Below are 20,305 nucleotides of genomic sequence, written 5' to 3' on the forward strand. Positions count from 1 at the left end.
TAGCAATAGCAGATTATACTAACCACAACCCACAGTTGCACCCTGTTTACTACGACTGTAATGATTCTCATTAGTTTGAGCTATAAATGGGCAAATTATATCCAGATTATGTACAGTATGGGGCTGTGCTAAATATAAAGTTAGGTGGGAAACGCGTTCACACGTACCACATGCCTCCTAAGAAGTAAAACTTGAATCGGTGATCCGAATGGTTCAAATGAAGGGATGGGTTTCCACTCATGATCACACGGATAAGGCGAATATTAAAAAGTTCCAACAAGAGGCAGCGCTTCCAAATCGAACTGTGTGAGGTATGAGCGGGTAATCCTATCCTGGATTCCCCTTTGTACTCTGATAATTGCGTTTTTAATGAGATGACCAATGTCAGAATGCAAAGTAAAAAAAAAGCAAGGCCTGGGTGACCAACGCACTCCGTGGATAGTGCGACTTCAAAGCTCTAGAAGCAGCAGAACACTGTTTAAACAGCTGTTGGTATTATTTCACAGAAATAGACATCATTTGGCTCTGTTATAATGCCCGGTTCACGGTATCGTGTCTCTCCTCTGACACTTCTCATGTCCTGAGCGGTCTCCGGCGCCTTGAGAGGTGGTAAGTCGTACCATGACGCTGATGACTGGATGGGGGTAACTGCGAGGCCATGGCACGGATATGCTCGTAGTGAGAGCAGTGAAGTATCAGTATGCGAGGCCAGAGTCCTGGAAGCGTCGGTGGCGATAGCATCGATTACTCGCAGTTAAGAGTACCTGAAAGATGGTATGTGAGGCCTGGAGTAGAGGGAGCGTGGGCTTTATTTAGCACGCTGTACTCCTGCAGTGAAGGGCACATGTGGTTTGAGTGTTTACATGCGCAGAGCCCACACTTGGTGACTAAGAACGCCCACAGATGGAAGGGGGCTTTGTGGGGACCCTCCTTCCTGAAGGGAAAACAGTTTTGAAAGATATACTGCAACAATATGTTCAGTCAGTTTCTACTTTCGTTTTCAGAGACAAGAATTCAACAGGCTCAGTCACAGGCTGAAACAGTCTCTTCACAAACACATTTGCAATATCATGGCTTTGGGGCACCTACCAGAACAGGGGGCTCTCCCAAGCCCCCCCCACGCCCCCACCTCGCAACCTGTGGGGTCATGTGTTACACCCATGCCCAGATAAAACTGTAAACTCAAAGAGATGGGTTACAGTTTCACACTGTATACCACCGTGCAATTTCTCAGATAAAATATTCAGAAATGCTCCGTTTAAACAGTGGACTAAACTGTGCACACTGCAAATAAGTTTAAGTGAAATAAATGCGATGTATGTTTTAAATGTCAAGACAAGTATTGGAATGCTAAAAACTCTGACTTATACCTGAAAACACCTCTTCAGTTACTGGTAAGCATTGTCACTGCCTCATTACACAGGCATCCGTTTCTCGTCCTGGCACCCATGAATGCATTCACCACCTATGACTCATTCTTATATTCATCCTCTAAGCCATCCACAATAAAACACTCAACATGAATGAGCAAGATAAATTAAATATAAAACTAGAAAAATTCATCAAGTATGTGCTTGAAATTAAGAATAAGTAATACGTTAAAAATGGCAGCCAACGCCCATTTTCAAATGGTTAATTGCATATAGTGCATAATTGCTGTATGAATGAAAGGTGGCTGACGTGTTAATTCTTAAATATTCCGGTCATCGTGGAACAGTAATACAATAATAGGCTATGGACAAGTACCTTCATTTATTCAATTTTACCTCATACAGTCCTCCCACATATTGAATTGTGCGTCAAGGCACCTCCTCAAACATGAATTAACAGAGTAGAGCAGTTCATTACATGATGGGGCCCACTCAATAATTGAGACCTAGAGCAATGGAAAAGTTAATGGGTTTTATTACAAAAATAAAAAATAAGCAGCGCGTAGTCCATGCCACGGGGCAGCATGCCTAGCAGCATTGGAAAGTCTCCTAAAAAATCCCTCAAAATGCTGGCTCATCCCTAAAATCAAGGGACTCTAATACACATTTCAAACATAACAAATTTGAGAAACTTCCAAATCGTTGTGGTGTGAGCAAAAGTATCAATTCTTTAGCAAATCAGAACACAAGAATATTACGTCATTACCTTAATACTTGAGCACTATCCCATTTCTAAAACAATAGGCATTCAACACTCTCTAGGCTAATGTCATCTGGAGATGTTCTGATAAATCTGAAACAATAGTATTTTCTCCCAATGAATAGACTAGTCGTCACAGTGGAAAGCAGCGGAAGAGACCTTGACAACGTTACAAGTCACAGATAACAGAGAAATATTCATTGGAAGCAAAGTAACCATAATAGTTTAAATAAACGACTGCATGTCAGCAAGACTGTGCTCTGCGCGGCATGTGGAGAGAAGGTGTGCAAGGTGACCGGTGTTAATGACAGATGGCATCCATCTTGTTCAAAATGGCATTTTACCTGAAAATGTGGTATAACTAAAACACATTAATAACTTCATATTTGACATGTGAAATTTGTTTCAATTGCATTTATGTCAATTCAGGCTATATATATATATATATATATATATATATATATATATATATATATATATATACCTGAATTGACATAATTGCAAGGATGGATGCCATCTGTCATTCACACCGGTCTCCTTGCACATCTTCTCCCCACATGCCGCGCAGAGCACAGTCAAGCTGACATGCAGTAGTTTATATATACACACACTCACATGTATATTCATTCATTTGGCAAAAAGAAAATATTAATCATCATTATTACTGTACAAAACAGTAACCTCAAAAAATAATCCAGATCAACTCAGTTTAGAAGCTAAGCAGTGGAAATGCAGGATGCAGGGGGTTGCAGATGAAATGAGCAGTAAACGAGTGGCCTGGTCGCATGATTTAGGGAGCTACTGGACGCTTAAAAAAAAAAATTAAACAAGAAAATAGGGAAGGGAAGAAAAAGAGGGGATCTATTCTGGAAGAAAATGCAAAACTAAAAAGTGACTGGCGCACAAGCCCTGACATTGGAGCACACTCAATTTCAGGTGGATGCGCACATGTGATCAGACACTCCCATCACTCAAGAGAGCAACAGAGCCAATAGCCATATTGGGCTGATGCACTGTCCATACTAAATGTAGTCATTGGTGGAAAAAGAACTTGGATGACACTCAGTCAAATGGCTAAGAGGGCTGACCCAAAGTCTCTGCTATGTGCTTTTGTGTATACACTCTTGTTTTTTTATTGGGGGGGGGGGATGAAGGGGGGGGGGGTTCGGGTGAATTGCCTTAACATAGCAGGCAGCTAAAGCCGTCAGGCTGGATTGAAGATGTATTTCAACACATACACCACGAAATGATATGTACAAATTTACAAATATGTATAAAATTGCAGTTGGTAAAACAAAATATAAACACCCCTCAGAGGTCTAACAAGAAGAAATCTTCTACCCAAGGGCTGTGAGAGTCCGGTAACAAGCCACACTCCTTGCCAGCTACACTATTCTGCCAGATTCCGTGTAACAAAATTCCTATATACAGTTTACACAGCGTAATACGATTCTACACTAAAAGAGCTTCTGTATTGAGCATATGTTTTTCACTCTAAATAAGTCAGCGCTATTGCCTTTGCTGAAGGATTTTGCAATAAACAAAATACACACAAGTAATCAGGCATACATTTCTACAATTAATAAATCAAATATGCATCCTAATTATTGGTTTTTCACCATAACCAACCCTTGGCTACTGTGGTGAGCCTGGGGCATCCACCTCATACATGCAAAAAACTGAAACATTTATCAAATTTGAGTTAGCAAATCAATATACAATCCCTCATAAGTGGGCATAATAAGGAGTCTTGCAGTGCAGATTCCTACAGTAAGGGGTTGTCATAGAAGGAAATAACACAAAAAAAATCTTGCTTGCTGTGGTACTTATTAAGATTCCATGTGACTAAAAATACGTGGCAACAGGTTTTAATATGTGTAATATCAATCCACCTTTTAGTGCCTATTGGCTTTAACAAATACTTTAAAAGGTTGGGTCTACTGCCTTTATTGTGGCCTTTTACAATAAACATTTCTGAACTATGGCATTGGATAGAACTTTTCATAATGAACCAACAGATCAGGCCAATTGTATCAGATATACCATTTTCAAATGAACCAATCATGTCTTTAGCCTTTATCATTAGCTTGACAAAATAACCAAATGACAGCTGCTATGTTGAGAATAAGCTTTCCCACAAGGCAACAGTCTTAAGATTAGAAATATGCACACATTTACAGCTGGTGAAACAATATACAGGTAACTCCTAAAAGGGCTTAACAAGGATTATCACCAGTCAAATCTTCTACCCTGAAGATTTGTCAGAGGAGGTGACCAACACCAAAACCATTGCCTACTATGGTAAACTGAGCTTCTGTGCGACAAAATATCTTCTCAAGGCTTTAACAGACCGTAATAGCAATGCACACGTAAAGACGTGTTGGTTTTGAAATGTTATTTTTACTATAAATATGTGTTTAACCCCATTGCTTTTGTTGTAACTTTCAATAATAAACAGATTTAACACATGGCGTTTGATCAGGGGCGGCCTTAGGCATGTGCAAGCTGTGCACCTGCACAGGGCCGCCACGCCAATATATATCCTTAATATAATAATCCTCTGAGGATGGATACATATTTGTGTGGCTGCCCCTGGCAGGGATTTGGAGGCCTCCGGCTCTGTTCCACTTCCAAACACCCTGACCCCACCCTTCACTGGCCTCCGCGCCTGAGTTCCTACGGCGGCCCCCTACCTACGCTCCCTGCCCTGGGGCCGCCATGAGCCTAGAGCCGCCCCTGGTTTGATTTAATATTGACCAATGAAGAAAGGAGGCCTATAGACTTTATTATTACCATGTCCCCTTCACCAGTTCAGGCATACCCATACAATATACATTCCCTCATAAGTGGGCCTAACAGGGATTTTCACTGTGCATACCTTCTAGCTCACGGGTTTCTCCGAAAGGGGAACCAACACCAAAATTATGCCTCTTTGAAATTTTGTATAAAAAAATACCAGTTAATAGGATTTTGCACAGTCTAATAACAATTCGCCGTTGGTAGCTATGAGATTTAACAAGTGACTCATTATAAATAAGTTATCCCTATTCCCTTTGTTGTAATATTATGTAATAAACAGATAAGACATATGGCATATGACAAATTGCATTAGCGGCTTATCACCATAACCAATGGAGGCCTGTTGTATTGAACATTAGTTTTCCACGAAGCATGCAGTCACAAAATTATAAAGACGTACAAAATTATTTGGCATAACAATACACCCCCCGTTCCGCAAATCAGCATTACATGGATTCTCACAGTGAAAATCTTCTACCCCAAGGGGTTGACAGGAAGAGTAACCAAAACTAAAATCATTGCCTATTACAGTAATCTGCGACATTCCTTGTAACAAATTTCCTGCGTACAGACTTCACTACTATAGCATAACAACCCACCCTTCAAGGCCTATTGAAATTCGCATGTGTTTTTCATGTTTTTGAACTACAGATAAGTGCAGCCAACTTAGTGCCCTAACATTTCATATAGTTTTCTTCATTAAGATACTTGGATCTCATGGCTTTGATGCAGAATCCAAATGTCTAGATACTCGATTTTTTCCCATGCTCATTTTGGGGGTGCACCTCCAGGGCCGGATTGAGAATGCAACACAGCCCGGGCAATTAAGTCTGACCAGCAGGGGGGTAGGGGTTGCTGGTGGGAAAAACTGCAGCTGCTTTCATTACCGGGGGTCCATATTGTAGCACTGTTGCAAAACCTGCCCCAGGTAACAAAAACGTCCCCAACCGGTCCAAAACTGGGCCCCACCCTTCCGGTCCACAGGGAACACGCTCAGTGTCCGCTAAAGCCAGTCCAGCCCTTTGAACCTCATATGGGGGATCACATAAATTAACCCACAATGAGAATTCCTAAAATTGTTCCTCCTCCCCTTGCCGGATAAATAAAATGTCATCGATAAACCTGGCCCACTGGTGTACGTTCTCCAAAAAAGTGGCTACTTCTTTTTATATTAAGTTCTCCTCGAAAATGCTGATGTACAGATTCACCACGCTGGGGGCACAGGCCGCCCCCAAGCAGACTCCCTTGGTTTGTTGGTAAAGCGCCCTTTCCAATGAAAAGAAATTCTCCCCAAGAAAGAGGTCTAGGCTTTGCATGAATAAGTCACGGCGTTGGTTTTCCCCTAGCCTCTCCAGTGTCATTCTTCCTGCTTGCTGCTTTCCTGAGCGCTCTGATGATGGTGGTCCATACTTCAGTGTTCCGCCGTAATGCACGTTGGCACAACCAAAGCCTAGATTAAAACCAGGCTGAATGATTACAGATGATGCAGAGAATCACATGTGTACCAAAAGGATGTATATAATGAAGTCTAGAAATTGTTAATTATACTGAAACTAATGTAATCTTATGTTGAATAATCAGCTTTTCCATAGTAAACAATTAGCATACTAGGTCACTGCTTTATTTTTAATGTATTTTGGTATGAATGAGACTGATTGAATGGCGTTCGATAGATCACAGTGTGTATGAGATTTTTTAGTATTTTTTAGTATATGTGAAATGGTGTCCAGTAATGCAACTATTCTGCATGTACAATGTTTTCAATAATGTTTATGAGTTGAGCTTACGGTCTACATCCTTGTGAAATGAATCATGTTTTTTGTTATTCTGTAAAATATTCAAATGGAAACAGTACATAGAAAGATTGTTTTCCGAAATAAATGGTGTTTGAGAATGTGTGGCCAATGAATCTTTATCATTGAGAGAAATGAGTAGTCATACCTAAATTAAATTGTGTGGAATTGATGGACAGGTTTACTTAGAATTTCTCCTTTTCGCCCCCTGGAGTTGCCTTCTCCTTATTCATTTCCAGGGGGCCTCTTTTGTCTAGTAGACCAGGCTAGACAAAGACCTGTTTCATGCAAATCAGTTTTGGTTCTGCTGCAATCGGAACGGTCCAGCCCATAACGCCAGACAGGGTCTTCTCCAGATGGAAACGCAAGCAAACCCCGACCAATAGTGACCTACATAGTGTCATCAGTGAGGTACAGTGGAGTCTTATGGCACAGTGAGCATGGAATCTAGTATTGGGAATAACCGCTGCCTAATGGTATCTTCTACAAAAAACAACACTGTTATATAACAAATGCTTGAATTAATCTAAGCAACTAGCAATCGCTCTGGGCCAGTCGTAGGCTGCTTGTGTTCTGTCTCAGGGAGGACCTGGCCTGGCAGTTCGGGCTGGACTGTTCCTGAGGAGCACGGTCTAGACCTTCCTTAGCAACAAGCAGACTATCCATGTTTATTATGATGCTATGTCAGTCACCTAGCTGACACACAGGGTCTGCCAAGAAACAAAAACTGAGGCCACCTAGAATTAACTTTAATGAGAAAGAGTGGCTTCATTATTCAACACTTCTATTGTAGGGAGTTGTGAGGGTATCTATCAGGAAGGAAGGTGGGGTCAAAATAACATCCTGTCAACATTGTAGTGACTACTGGGGCTGACATGCACTAGTAAAGGACTGCTCGCCTGCTGCATTACACCTATTCAGTTCTTCTAGTGAGACCAGGCGTCCCAGATGTGTTGGGACAGGCCCGTTTTTTAATACCGGTCCTGTAAATTTAGCACATATCCTGGTTTTCCGAAATGGCCTCCTCAAAACGGAGGGAGACAAGTCCTCGGGTACAGAATTTGTTAACAGCTCTAGTAGAAAACAACCTGGTTAACACAGATGATACGTGTGTGAAAATGACAGTCAATTCCCTTAAGTTCCTCTTTCTTCTATGTTGGTAGTACTGTCAATTAATTCATTCTGCGCCCCCTGTTCGATGCAAAAAGGCTGCATTTTGATTTTCAAAATCTGGTCACCCTAAAATTCTCATAAGGCACCATCACAGTGAGTGCTTTTTGTCTATTAATGAGTGTAACTAGGTTCTTCAGCGTTGTCTTGCTGACTAATAGCCCTTTATAACGTGGCACGATATTACAGGGTGCACGTTGTGTTAGCCCTAAGGCTTTTACTGCCCATTTCAAAACATGATCCTAAACCACAAAGCATGACTGTTGAGAGCTAAATTAAACGTGCAGCTGTTATTGAATTAAGCTGCAGAAATACATGCATACATGGACGACGAATCCTCAAACAGGCTAGGTGCTGCGGAAGGAACATCACGCATCCTTTTGTCCTCCTGATGACATGGCAGGTTTGACACCTTATCCCACCAACAGCACAGCAAAGGACATTTATTTGCTATTAGGAAAAGAGTGTGTCCATGCACAAAGTAAATATGTCTCTTTGGGGTTTCGATTACCTTCTATTGATGCTGCCACTTCATCCCCCCCCCCCCCCCCCTGAGATGAGGGTTAGCAAGGACACTACCCGCTGTAGCACATGGGAAGCCACTCGTTGTAACTCCTGCACATATCTGACATGCATGGGGTAGTAACTATATCTGACATACATGGAGAAGTAACTATCAGATGTAGGGTTGACGTTGGACCCGAGACTGTACTGGATATCCTGAGATCCGAGCATAAAATCCCTGTTCTTCTGAGAATTGCAGATACCATCTAAAAGAAACAGTATTTCAGCTCCACAGAAACGTCCTTGTACATCCGCCTTCCCAACAAATACAGAGAAGAGTGATGCTATCGTGTACAAACAGAAAGTACCTCCAGCCCACTTAAAAAGCAAGACAGACATCCCAGAGCAGATATTTAAATTAGATTACATACACACCGGGGACATAAATGGAAAGTTTTGTGACACTTTGAATGGTGGCAGTGGTCTTAAGAAATTCTGTGACCAAACAATCATTGGGAAGCTTTTTGTTTACTGTGAATGTATTGATGGCAAGGGCTGAACTCTAGTCCCACATTTGTGGCCGATTAACATTTTCTGATAAGTAATCCCTTTCAACAATTAAAAAGACAGTAATGTGTACGTGTGAATTGTACAATGTCCCTTAGGTTTATGAGTGTTTCCTTCAATCTAGACTCCCTCGCTTGTGAGCTCTCCTTATTGCGATTTACTGCACACTGAAAATAATGAAACTTATCTGTGATGATGCTCTGTAGTTCACCTGCACAAACCCCATTGTCTGTCAGAGAAATTGAATAAAAATCTTCTAAAAAGCGTCTTTTTGGGAGGACTACCTCCTCTTGAGAATATGACACCTTTCCACTCAAAAATGTGCACAAATAGACATATGACGAAGCACAACAACGTATAGTCCCAGGATTGTCTTTACATGAGTCAATTAGGTTCGTCCATGTACTATGGAATGAAAGGTGCACTGGATGAAGGGGCCACCTACCTGCCTTCTCATCCTTCTCCACCTCTCTTCACCCATTAATACTGGTGATCGTGGTAAGCTACTGCACATCCTGGATGATCAAAGGGGCTCTTAAATTCAGGTGCTGATTTGGTTTGCAGCCTTGAACCCCTAATTCTGGTGTTTGAATTGGATCTATTCATCATTCAATCAATCAATCAATCAATCAGGATTCTATATAGCCGGACTACTGAACCGCGTGGGTCTCAAGGCGCTGGGGGCTGCTGATCCACCTGGGCATGGAGGTTCAGTCGAAGAAGCAGGTCTTGAGGTCCTTCCTGAATTGGGTCATCAACAGGGATTGCGTGAGGTGGAGGAGCTGGGTGTTCCAGGTATTGGCGCCATGTTAGGAGAAGGATCTTCCTCCAGTTCTGGTTTTGCGAATCCGTCGGACGGAGGCCGGGGCACATTGGGCGGGGCGAAGTTGTCTGGCGGGTGTATGGAATGCAAGGCAGTGGTACAGCTACACTGGTCCTGCATCGTGGAGAGCTTTGCAAGCATGTATGAGGAGGCCTCATTATGCGAAAGATCGAAAACACTAAAACAAAACCTCTCCTGCACATGATGTACACACACTAACAACACTTTTCTCCAGCTTAATCCTTCCAAAACACAATTCTGTTTTCCGCAAAAAAAATTGATATACAACTTACTGTCTATTGAAAGGGGATAGCTTCGACCCATCTCTGGCTTCCTCTGTAAAATCCTCTAGAATAGACAATACTGTTCCTCCCTCACATAAGCAGAATTACTAGATAAGAAAATGTCTAACTTTTTCAAACCTGCCCAACTAAAACTGCAGCTCATGGGCTAGTCCTCTCTCACCTGGACTTTAGGAATGCTGATCTACCTGGCTTCCCAAGTCCTCGCCAGCTCCCAACAAAGCAGTTTTTGATTTCAATGTTTTTTTACCCTCACGCCATCCTCAAGAAGTACACTTGCTCCTCCAGGAAAGGAGGATACAATGCAAAATCATGTGCCTCACCTACAAAGTCTTTCATTTAAATTGTGCCGACAGCAAACTGGACATGACCGGACAAGTCAATGCTGTCACTGCATCCTGCTTCCACACCCTGGTGATGCAGAGGAAGATATTCAAATGGCTTCCAAGCATCACTAGAAAAAAATGGCACTCATGCCCTAGTCACCAGCAAGTCGTACTAGGGGGAACACTCAATTCAAAAAACTTTATTCGATCATTTTAAAAACAATCATAAAAGCACAAGAATACACATCAATACATATTAAAAAATACAGTGATGATAAAAACTGGCACATGGGGGGAGGCGGGTGGGCATAAGCAGCATATTACAAAAAGCACTAGACCCAAATTAGCTACTGAATTCCATACTTTTCCTTGCCGAAATACTAAAAAAAACACACCCCTGGATCCTCAAGAACAAATAAAAACTTCATAGCGGCTTCAAAAGTTCTCACGGAATGCTCTTTAAAAAGGGGTTTAAGGTATACAGTACGGAGATGCAGATATAGTGGGCAAATAAGCAAAAAGTGTACAGTGCTCTGCTTACAAATCCCATTACAGGGACAGGGCGTAGTCGTAGGCTTTTTTATCTTGGGAAAAGCCACCAGCTTATGAACCATACCTAGACGCAATCTAGTAAGCAAATACTGGTGGGAATGCCAGGTAGCAATTTTAAGATATTACTAAAGCCATATGTTAGAATGTTATTAAAACAAAATTGGTGAGTAACAAAATGGCTACTGGCTTCACAACGCTCTTTAGTCTTGGCTCCCAAATAAATACGTTTAAGTTCCTGCTTCGAGAGCTCGGTGGCACAATTAGGGTCTAGGGAAACATCCTTACAGAACACATCTCTATATGAGGTAATAACATAGTTAAGCCATGGGATCTTATCACGTTTCTCTAAAAGGAGGCAGTCATTGATAATTCTTTTGGTAAAGCCTGTTTCCTCCTTGGCCCAGATCGATCTCCAGGTCATTAAGGGCCTTAATCCTATCAAATCAGTCAGAAAAGCTAGCCCCACTTCATGATGAACTAGCTCATTGGATGCAGAAGTGGGTAGACAAAGAAGTCTTCTTAAAAAGTCGTTTTCCGCCACTTGCCATGGCGACAATGACCCCAGACCCCCGAACCGTAAAGTGCCATTGGTACGCATCTATGTCGGTAAATATAGAGCATATCATAGATATGGCGACTACCTAGTTTTTGGGCAAATTTAAATACTCCATGTGCACCCTTACCCATTTTGGCCTTAGTGTTCGATATCTCCAGTGCCCATGCCCCATTACTACTAAAGGTAATTCCTAGGTAGCAGAACTTATCTACAACCTCTATTTTTTGATCGGTAAGATAAAACGGCCTTAGCTTCCTCACCTTCTTGCCACATGTCATAATGAAAGTCTTTGAATTGTTAATTTTGAGTTTCCTCCCCTTTATAAAATCACAGAACCTATTCATTAATTTCTGCAAACCCACCGGTGTCCGGGACAATAAAACTGTATCATCTGCATAAAGCAGAACTGGGGTCGCCTGGCCCTCAACAACTGGAGCATCGGCCTTAACTGTTTTTAGGTCAGAGTCCATAGCGTTTATGAAAAGGGAAAAAAGGAGCGGGGCAAGGACACATCCTTGTCTAATGCCAGATTTGACTTTAATATTGCTAGTACATTCCCCTGCCTGTCCGAATCGTATCCGGGCAGACAGTTTACTGTACAATCTGGCTAAAAAATAAATAATAGGCGCGGGGGCCCCCATGTCCAATAAAGTGGACCATAGCAAGGCATGGTCCACCAAATCAAACGCACTAGATAGATCAGCGAAACAAAGGAACAGTGACCCCTGCTTAGCAGCAGTGTATTTACCAATTAATAAATCCAAGTTGATACACTGTTCAATAGTGCCAAGTCCCTTGCGGAACCCATACTGTGAATCCGCAAGGATACCATTGGCCGCTGCCCATTCCTCTAACCACAACAGGAGGACCCTACTCATGATTTTCTGGGATGAGTTAAGGAGGGAGATGGGGCGGTAGTTTTTGGCCTCGCCCCGATCGCCCTTCTGTAGATAGGTATAATTATAGACTCTCCCCACGTGGATGGGGTATTTTCCACCACTGCTGCATAAAAAACCTGTGACAAAAGGGGGCTCCATAACACCGGATCTGATTTGTAAAGGTCAACCGGTACCCCATCGGGTCCGGGGGCCTTCCCTCCCTTGCTTTTCCGGATAGCATCATCTACCTCCAATGTAGTAATATTAAGGGCAATTTTATACTCCAGGTCTGAGCCCCTAAGACATCCAGTTTCATCCCCGCCAGGGTTAAAGATACCAGAAAAGTACTGGACACAACTCTCCTCGCTGACCTGGGCAGACAGTACAGGGAATTCCTCTTTTTGGAGAAAAGGGCTATTTACAATACTCCAGAATAGCTTGCTATCCTGAAGATCTACCGCTTTGGACAAGTGGTCCCAAGCTTCCTCCTTTAATTCTTGCTTCCTACAATTTAGATTAAATTTATAGGCTGCCCTAAGTGTTTTGACTGCTTCCTTATCCCTAGGGCGGCTCGAGAGAGCTTTCTTTAATTCCTGTAGGGATTTAGTACATACCCCATTGAACCAACCCAAATGCTTATTCGTGTTTCTGGCCCTGGTATTCGTTAGGACCCTAAGAATTATAGAATTTAGTTTATCAAAGTCTGCTAGTATACCGATTGCATTGGCATTGGTATCTAGACAGCTCTGCAGCACCTCAATACTAGCGGCCACGATTTTAGTCTGCAGCTGATTTGAGTTATCTCCGCACCATTTAATCCTGGTGCACTCTGTCTACAGGGTATTATGTCTACCACTGCCCTATGGGCAAAATCAACCTTCCTCCCCCAGACTAACGTGGTCATAGAAATACCATTATGGTCACTTAAACCCAGCTCAACAACCTCCGGGATAGAACAGAGGGGACCAATGTGGGTCGACACCAACAAATGATCAATAGTGCTGCCTGAATTACTCCCCACAAAGGTCGGGACCGTGTTACCCTCCTGGTCACGTCCCGGCTGGAAGATTGTTACATCTAATTTCAGCATAAGGGAGTTAAGAGCCTCTCCGTAAGGGTTATGTATAAAATGAGCTTGATCTCTTCCAGCATCCCCATCAAAGCCACAAACGCTTGTGAAGGAGAAGGGGCATGTTACAAGGTTAAAATCCCCTCCCCAAATGATATCAAAGGGAACTGGATTGGCCCTGCAAATTTGGTCGACTACAGACTCCAGCTCATTAACAAATATAGGACACGAAGAGTCAAACAAATTAATTAGAAGAATGTTACGGCCCCCACTATGCAGTAACCAGAGTACCTGTGAGTGGAAACCAACAGTCTTATGGAGTTTGACCCGGACAGGAAAGTTCACGGCCAGAAGGACCACCAGACCTCCCTTAGCCCTGCCCATGGCGGAGTGCTGCGCCGGGCAGTTATAGGACACAAATCCATCAAAGGAGATCTCTTCAGTGGACCATGTCTCCTGGAGACAGAGTAAATCGTAATTTGAGACATACTCCCTCCAGCCCAGTGACTCTTCCTTGTTCCCCCATCCGGCAATATTCCAACTCAATAGTTTATACCCTTGGACATTCTGAGTAGCCTTTGCTCCCTCAAAAAAGTCATCTTCCACTCCTTTTAGAGGTGAGTCCGGGTTAGAACAGTAGGTAGACAATACAGCTTGATGCCCATGGTTGGAAAGCTCAGAGACAGTACGGTCCAAGTGAATGTTTGTTATTGAAAAGGCAGTGACCATAGGCAGGGGTACAACAGGGTCTTGCTCTGGAAAGTCTGTACTAATAGACAATTGATTTTTGGACGAGTCCAGGATGTCTACCCCTGAGGGTGTGGGGGTACCAGAGGGTAGTCAGTCCACAGCACCCAGGCAGCTAAAGCGATTATAGTCGCAAAAGGGTGCCCGGGATTGCATAGAGGCGGGTCTCATATCAAATCTTCTATTGCTACCCCCACGCTCTACCCTTGTCCATTCATCCACCCCTCTTCCTTGTGCCATATAGTTGGGGGGGAAGAAGAAAGTCAGGGGCAATGGCTGGATGGTGGAATCAAAAGACCTATTGAACCCGGCACAGATATGGGAGACAGTCCTGGGATCTCTAAAATTAACTATTATACTGTCTCCTTCAATGGTCTTACGTGTCTTCCCCACCCAGGGCACCCTCCTTACCGCAATAATTTCATTACAGAGGTGGACAGGCAAAGGTCTATTCCAATTCAGCCATTTGACAACCTTGGATTTTAGGGAGCTATAGTTTTCCCCCTCCTCCTCTTCTAAAGCAGGGGCACCGGCCATAATCACAGTATATTGATTAGCTTCAGGTGGGAAGTCTGGGATTCGGGTTCTAATATTTCTATTTCCTTTATCTATCGTCGTTGGGGCTGCATTGGGTACGTCAGCGTTCCCCCGGGTATTACTACGACTGGGCAGAAGGGCTGGAATCTGTTTAGGAGGTTGTGAGTTGCATAGTCCTACATGTTGGTTAATCCCCAGACCCGGGTGCACGGGGGGTATACTATTAAGATTAGACATTCTCCCATCCCCTAGGGGTAACCTCCCCCCGGCCTGGCATACAGGTGTTGGCACAAAAGCTTCAGCAGACTTACTAATCGCACTAAGGTCAGCTGATTGAGCAGAAATAGTTCTCTCAATGGCTGCCAACCTTAGATCGATTTGTTCCATTTTAGCTTGCAAAGGTGATATAATAGATCTAAGAAGTACTGCAATGCTTTCCAAGGTAGGGACGTTGACGGGCAGGGAGCAAGAATAAGGGGCAGGGGGAGGCATAAATAAGGCACCCGCCCCATGAACAGACTCAGGGGGTCCCCCTATAGGTGTAACTAATTCGGGCCCATTATTTTGTCTCTTAGCTATTTTCGCCTTATTCCCTTCTTTTTTATTATATGTCCGTTTCCTTTTAGGGATGGCTCCGTCCTTTACCCCATGGGACGGCGAACTGTTGTCTGTGATTGCGGGCTCGGATTGTATGGGCACAAGATTACCAAAAGCTAAATTGATTTCAGGTAGAATTTCATTAATTAAAACATCTAAGTCCTGGGAGTCATTTGTCTCCACACCGGGTGGAATATTAGGTTCAATTGTACGGGGTTCAGGTGTGTTGGCTAGGCCAGACCGTACAGGAGTTTTTACTAAGGCCATTGCTCCAAGGGAAGATCTCTTATTAGCCGGCATTTCCAGAAACATTCGCTTTTCCAAAACGGAGATTTCTGTATTAATTATGGAATTGGCTCTAGTTAAGAATTTCTCAATTCCTCCCACAATGGAGCCCCCAGCAGATGATACTTTGCTTCTTAATTCCGGGCCAGACATAGTTCACGATCAATGGTATATAATTATATGCTGTCAGGAGAGAAATTAAAGCCAAGAGGGGTGGCCCGGCCCAGATCGGTCAGAACGGTCGAAACGGTCCCGCCCTTGTCCCGGGACGCTCCCGCGCAGCTGAAGTACTGGCGTCTAGGATGGGTGGGGGTGTGGGGGGCGGGGCTTGCAGGGAGAGCGGCCCAGGTATTCTCAATCGGGCTATCAGGGACTCCTGGGAGATGGAGTCCCTGAACACACTACTCGCAGCCCTGCAGCGCCGACCACACGCCCCACAGCAGAGTTTTCTTTCCCAATCCTTTCTCCTCTGGCGCTGGCTCAACCCGGGACCACGATGCGGGACCCGCGGAGCGGGTCCGGCGAGAAGTTGGGCGAAGCAACCCAAGCGCCCACGAACAGGTATGCAGTAATAGAACACTCTCTCCACTAGGATCCCCAACCAACTTATTAGAAGACTACAAACCAGACAGCCATCCTCAACCTCGCATCCAGACCTAACATCGCACCACACCTCAGGGAGTTTCACTGGCTCCTAATACAAAAATGCACTCATTTCAAACTCGTCACACACACATTCAAGGCTTCATTCAACTTAAGCCCGCCAGACTGAAAAGTTGCATCTCCTACCAACCACCCAGACACCTTCGCAGTGCAGGACTCCAACTGGTACACATCTCACACATACACAGAGCCTGATCAGAAGGATGGGCATTCCCTTACATCAATCCTGAAGTGTGGAGTGGCATCCCTCTCCACATCGGGCCTCCACCTCTCTTCTTGAATTGCACAAGAAGCTCAAGACCTGGCTTTTTGATTAATCAACATACCGTAAGCACATACACCTGCTCAGGGCCCGGGTACCATTGCTGATAATAGTGCAGTGGTGTAGCTAGCCCTTTGGCCGCCTGTGGCATCCACTACATTTGCCTTCCCGTGGCAGCCGCATTGAAGAACGGGGAAAAGGAATTGCCACCCCAAAACACCAGGTAAGAGTGGGGGTGGGTGCCCACCAACTTCAAAACTCGTGCTTCCCGGGGAAGACTGCCTCCCTCTACCCCCCTTCCTATGCCACTGTGATAGTGCAGTTTACAAATACACACAATATATTTGGTGGTCTTCTAGACATCTCAAGAACCCAAAGAGTTATATGGAGCAAAACCAATCCTTTGCTCAAAGTACCTACATTTAAAAGCTCTCGAGTACTGAACAATCCTTTTTAACAGGCACAAAATGTCCGTAGAACGATCTCACTACACAGAACTGAAGTGCTTCCGCCCTCCTGGCACTTATAAAAAAAAAAAAAAATCCCACACCTTTTCTTTACACAATAAAATAACTCTCACTCCACCGCCTAGTTAAACTTTTTATCCACCCACAAACCTGGTTTAACTGGATCAATGTTATTTGCTTTGGAGTCTCTAGGTTCTTCACAAAGTTCACTCATACCTCATGGTGAAGAAGCACTATATGAAATATGCAAAATACTATACATAAAACATGCAAATTAGAAATATTTTCACCACATAAATAAATAGCTTGTTTTTGTTTTTTACCAATATGCAAAGGTGAGTGTGTACTGAAGCTTCATTGCCTGAGATTTGTTTTCATGCTTACCAGGTGAAACGACTCTATGCAAATGTGCACGATGAGCCAGCACACCCATTCATCAAAGGCATGTTGTCAGAAAAGGCTTGCTACAGGTGCAGGTTGTAATTTTGCTTTTTACATTACAAGTAAAGTACTACCCACCGCTAACAAAGACCTGGTGGGAGGTATCAAACATGGCAAAGGCCATGATGACCAAAGGGATGTTTCTCAAATGCAGAAATCCGCTTTAAATGCATTTACTGCCAATGCCTGCCTCAATTTCAAGTTTTTGTGAGTGTGGATCCCACAGCAGTGAAATTAAATGTGGTCCAATAACATGTTATTTAGAGCAACTGTACTAATAAGCATACATCCACACATTTATTACAGTTCAACTGTCATATTCAAGCTTATTACCACAATACAGCAGCATTGACATGTAACAATTGCTTGACATAGGGCAACATCTCTCCTAATAGTCAAGAGGTCTCTTCTATGCGATGTGTTTTTATCACAAAGTACACACTTAACCCCTTGCATCATGGGTTTGGGAATATATCTTTTGCAAAAAAGAAAAAAGAACACCTGAAAAATACAGTAGAACAATCTATCTATCTATCTATCTAATCATACGCACAGAGTGGAACATGCGGTTTTATTACACTGTTGAGGGTTAGATGGGGAGTCAGGTTCGCCTGTTTTTTGCCTATGTGTGTGTCATGGCTGTTCCCCATATTATTATACCCATATGCACAGACCTGAAACATTCACTTGAACAGTGCTTGGATCCACAAAATGGACCTGGTTTGTGCCAAACAAAAATAGTAAATAAAAGGGGCTGTCGTCTGGGCTCTTCTAAAGGGCACCCTCAGTCTCCACAGATCACTCTTTCGCCATAACCATTAACACCTCCCTACTTGGAGTGAACCTTCTCTATGCGCTATGTATGTGCAGATAATGCACACGCATCTTCTCCATCAGTTGTGAGGAGCGCTGCGCTGCATTCACCTATTTTGGCCGAGCACCATATGAATGCACTGCTCTCTGTCTCACCTCGAGTGGTATATTTTTGAGAGGTCTTCTTGCAGCCGAGAACTCATCACCTCTCAATAACTCCCTTCCCTCTGCACAATGTTTATGCCCAGAATGAACATCGCCTTGGAGTTACACTGTCACATGGCACCATTTGTGACTAAATGCATTGTTCATTCTTTTGCTTTTCGATGCGTTGCTTTTGCATAGGCGGCACTACCATACTCCAAAGAGAGAAACCAAATATTAGATCCGTATATGATCTATTGGCCTTGCTACTGTCCACATGCAACCCGGCTGCAGACACTCTCGAACACTTTCTTTTCTGCAAGTATGTTCCTAACCGCCAACAGGCCTCCGGCCATGCTGACACCTTCCATCTCTTCGAGTATTTTCGCCAAAAGAATCATGATCACCAAGGCGTGAATGCCATTTGTTAGACTAAAAAAAACCTACAAGTTCCATAATGCACTGGGCTACCAAATAAACAGTGGAGGCTCACTGACGGTGTCACGACTGTCAAGTGGGGGCGGTCCGAACATAAACATCAAAAGGCATGTGGTCATATACTGTACCTGCTCTGGCTCGACGCCTTCCAGGGTCCCAGTTAGTAACCTCCACCAGAAAGTTGTGCTCTCCGCTGGGAGATGCTCTCTTCCCTCCACCGTCTCTCCCGAGCAGGGCTCCTGGCACAGCTGTGCTTTACTTAGCACACACGAGGTCCAAATGGGAACTCTCCGCCTCTTACACGTATATACAACTCTCGCCTGAACAGGTTCGGGGCAACTATAGTATGCACACTTTCAGTGGACCCTGCTGTTTGGTGTGTTTTCCTCTCCAATGCAGGCGGGCGCCCTCTTTTCTGAAGAATATCCCTTCCTCACGCGCCGCTCCCTTCTTCTTCAATGTGAATTGTGGTATATCTTTCTCCCCTGGACCCCATTGTCTAGTCTTAAACAGCCCACACCGACAGACTCCTACAGCACCCCGCACTTCCTCCTCCTGTCCGGACACTCACATACACACACCCGGGCCGGCCCCCGACAGGAGCGGGGAGGAGCGTGTCCTCCCCACGCCCTTCGCCCGCCCACTCCGTAAAGCCTCGGTACAGTGCAGTCGAGGACCAACTATCTCCGCGTTACATAATGAACTGGAAGCCAAGGGATAGGAAGCAAGTTCCTTGACAATTAAATATCCCTTACATCACTAAAAACTCATAGTTACCAGCTTCTGTGATCGAAAAGGGAGATTTGCGTACTCACGTGGTTGCGCACCGGCACCAAACTGATAACAGCGGACTGCTAAGAACACCCCAGATTAAAGACATGGGGACGGACCCTCCTCGGAACAGACACGAGTGGCACATTGGAAAGAAGAGCCACAGCTGGCATGTTAAGAGTGACACTCTCAGTTAGCCCTGGCTTCATAACCAAGAGCGCGCTGTTCTCTGTGACATGCGGTTTCACGTTCATCATTGTCACTGTCAGGGTCATCATACCTCCTTCTATTGGTGCAGCTGATGCAGCGCCACCTGGACCCAGAGGCCATTGAACTCCGATTTTATAATCCATACAGCAGCCACGTCACAGTGTCAAGGCTGCTGATTATTGTTAGCATGACTTCAAAAATCCCAACATGCCGAGTGCTGTTGGTTAAAAAGCCAAGACTTGATGACCTGGAGCCATTTGGCAGCTATACTTTGACAAGTATTCCAAATCGCAGTGAATCGTGGTTTACAGTCCCTTTATACTGAGTTTGACTCAACTCCCTATGAATTTGACAGTTATTAAAATAATATGGGGCATATTTATAAGCGATTTGAGTCTCATTTGCACAATGCAACGTGGTACATGCACAACGTAAACCTTTAGGGCCTGATTACGATAGCG

General features: G+C 44.0%; 1 protein-coding gene across 3 annotated transcripts in view; it reads right to left on the bottom strand.

Moving 5' to 3' along the window:
• The window catches only part of MCTP2 (multiple C2 and transmembrane domain containing 2), an 895,323-nt gene extending 875,856 nt beyond the window's left edge, over nucleotides 1-19,467 (bottom strand). The window contains exon 1 of one of the 3 annotated variants that reach the window (XM_078683148.1): nucleotides 18,992-19,467. The gene's annotated coding sequence lies outside the window, so the exon portion shown is untranslated. The remainder of the gene's footprint in view (nucleotides 1-18,991) is intronic. The other 2 variants (XM_078683146.1, XM_078683147.1) reach the window with 2 other exon arrangements.
• Between the last annotated feature and the right edge of the window lie 838 nt (nucleotides 19,468-20,305).

The sequence above is a fragment of the Lissotriton helveticus genome, chromosome 3_1 (assembly GCF_964261635.1).
Source record: "Lissotriton helveticus chromosome 3_1, aLisHel1.1, whole genome shotgun sequence".
Lineage (NCBI taxonomy): Eukaryota > Metazoa > Chordata > Amphibia > Caudata > Salamandridae > Lissotriton > Lissotriton helveticus.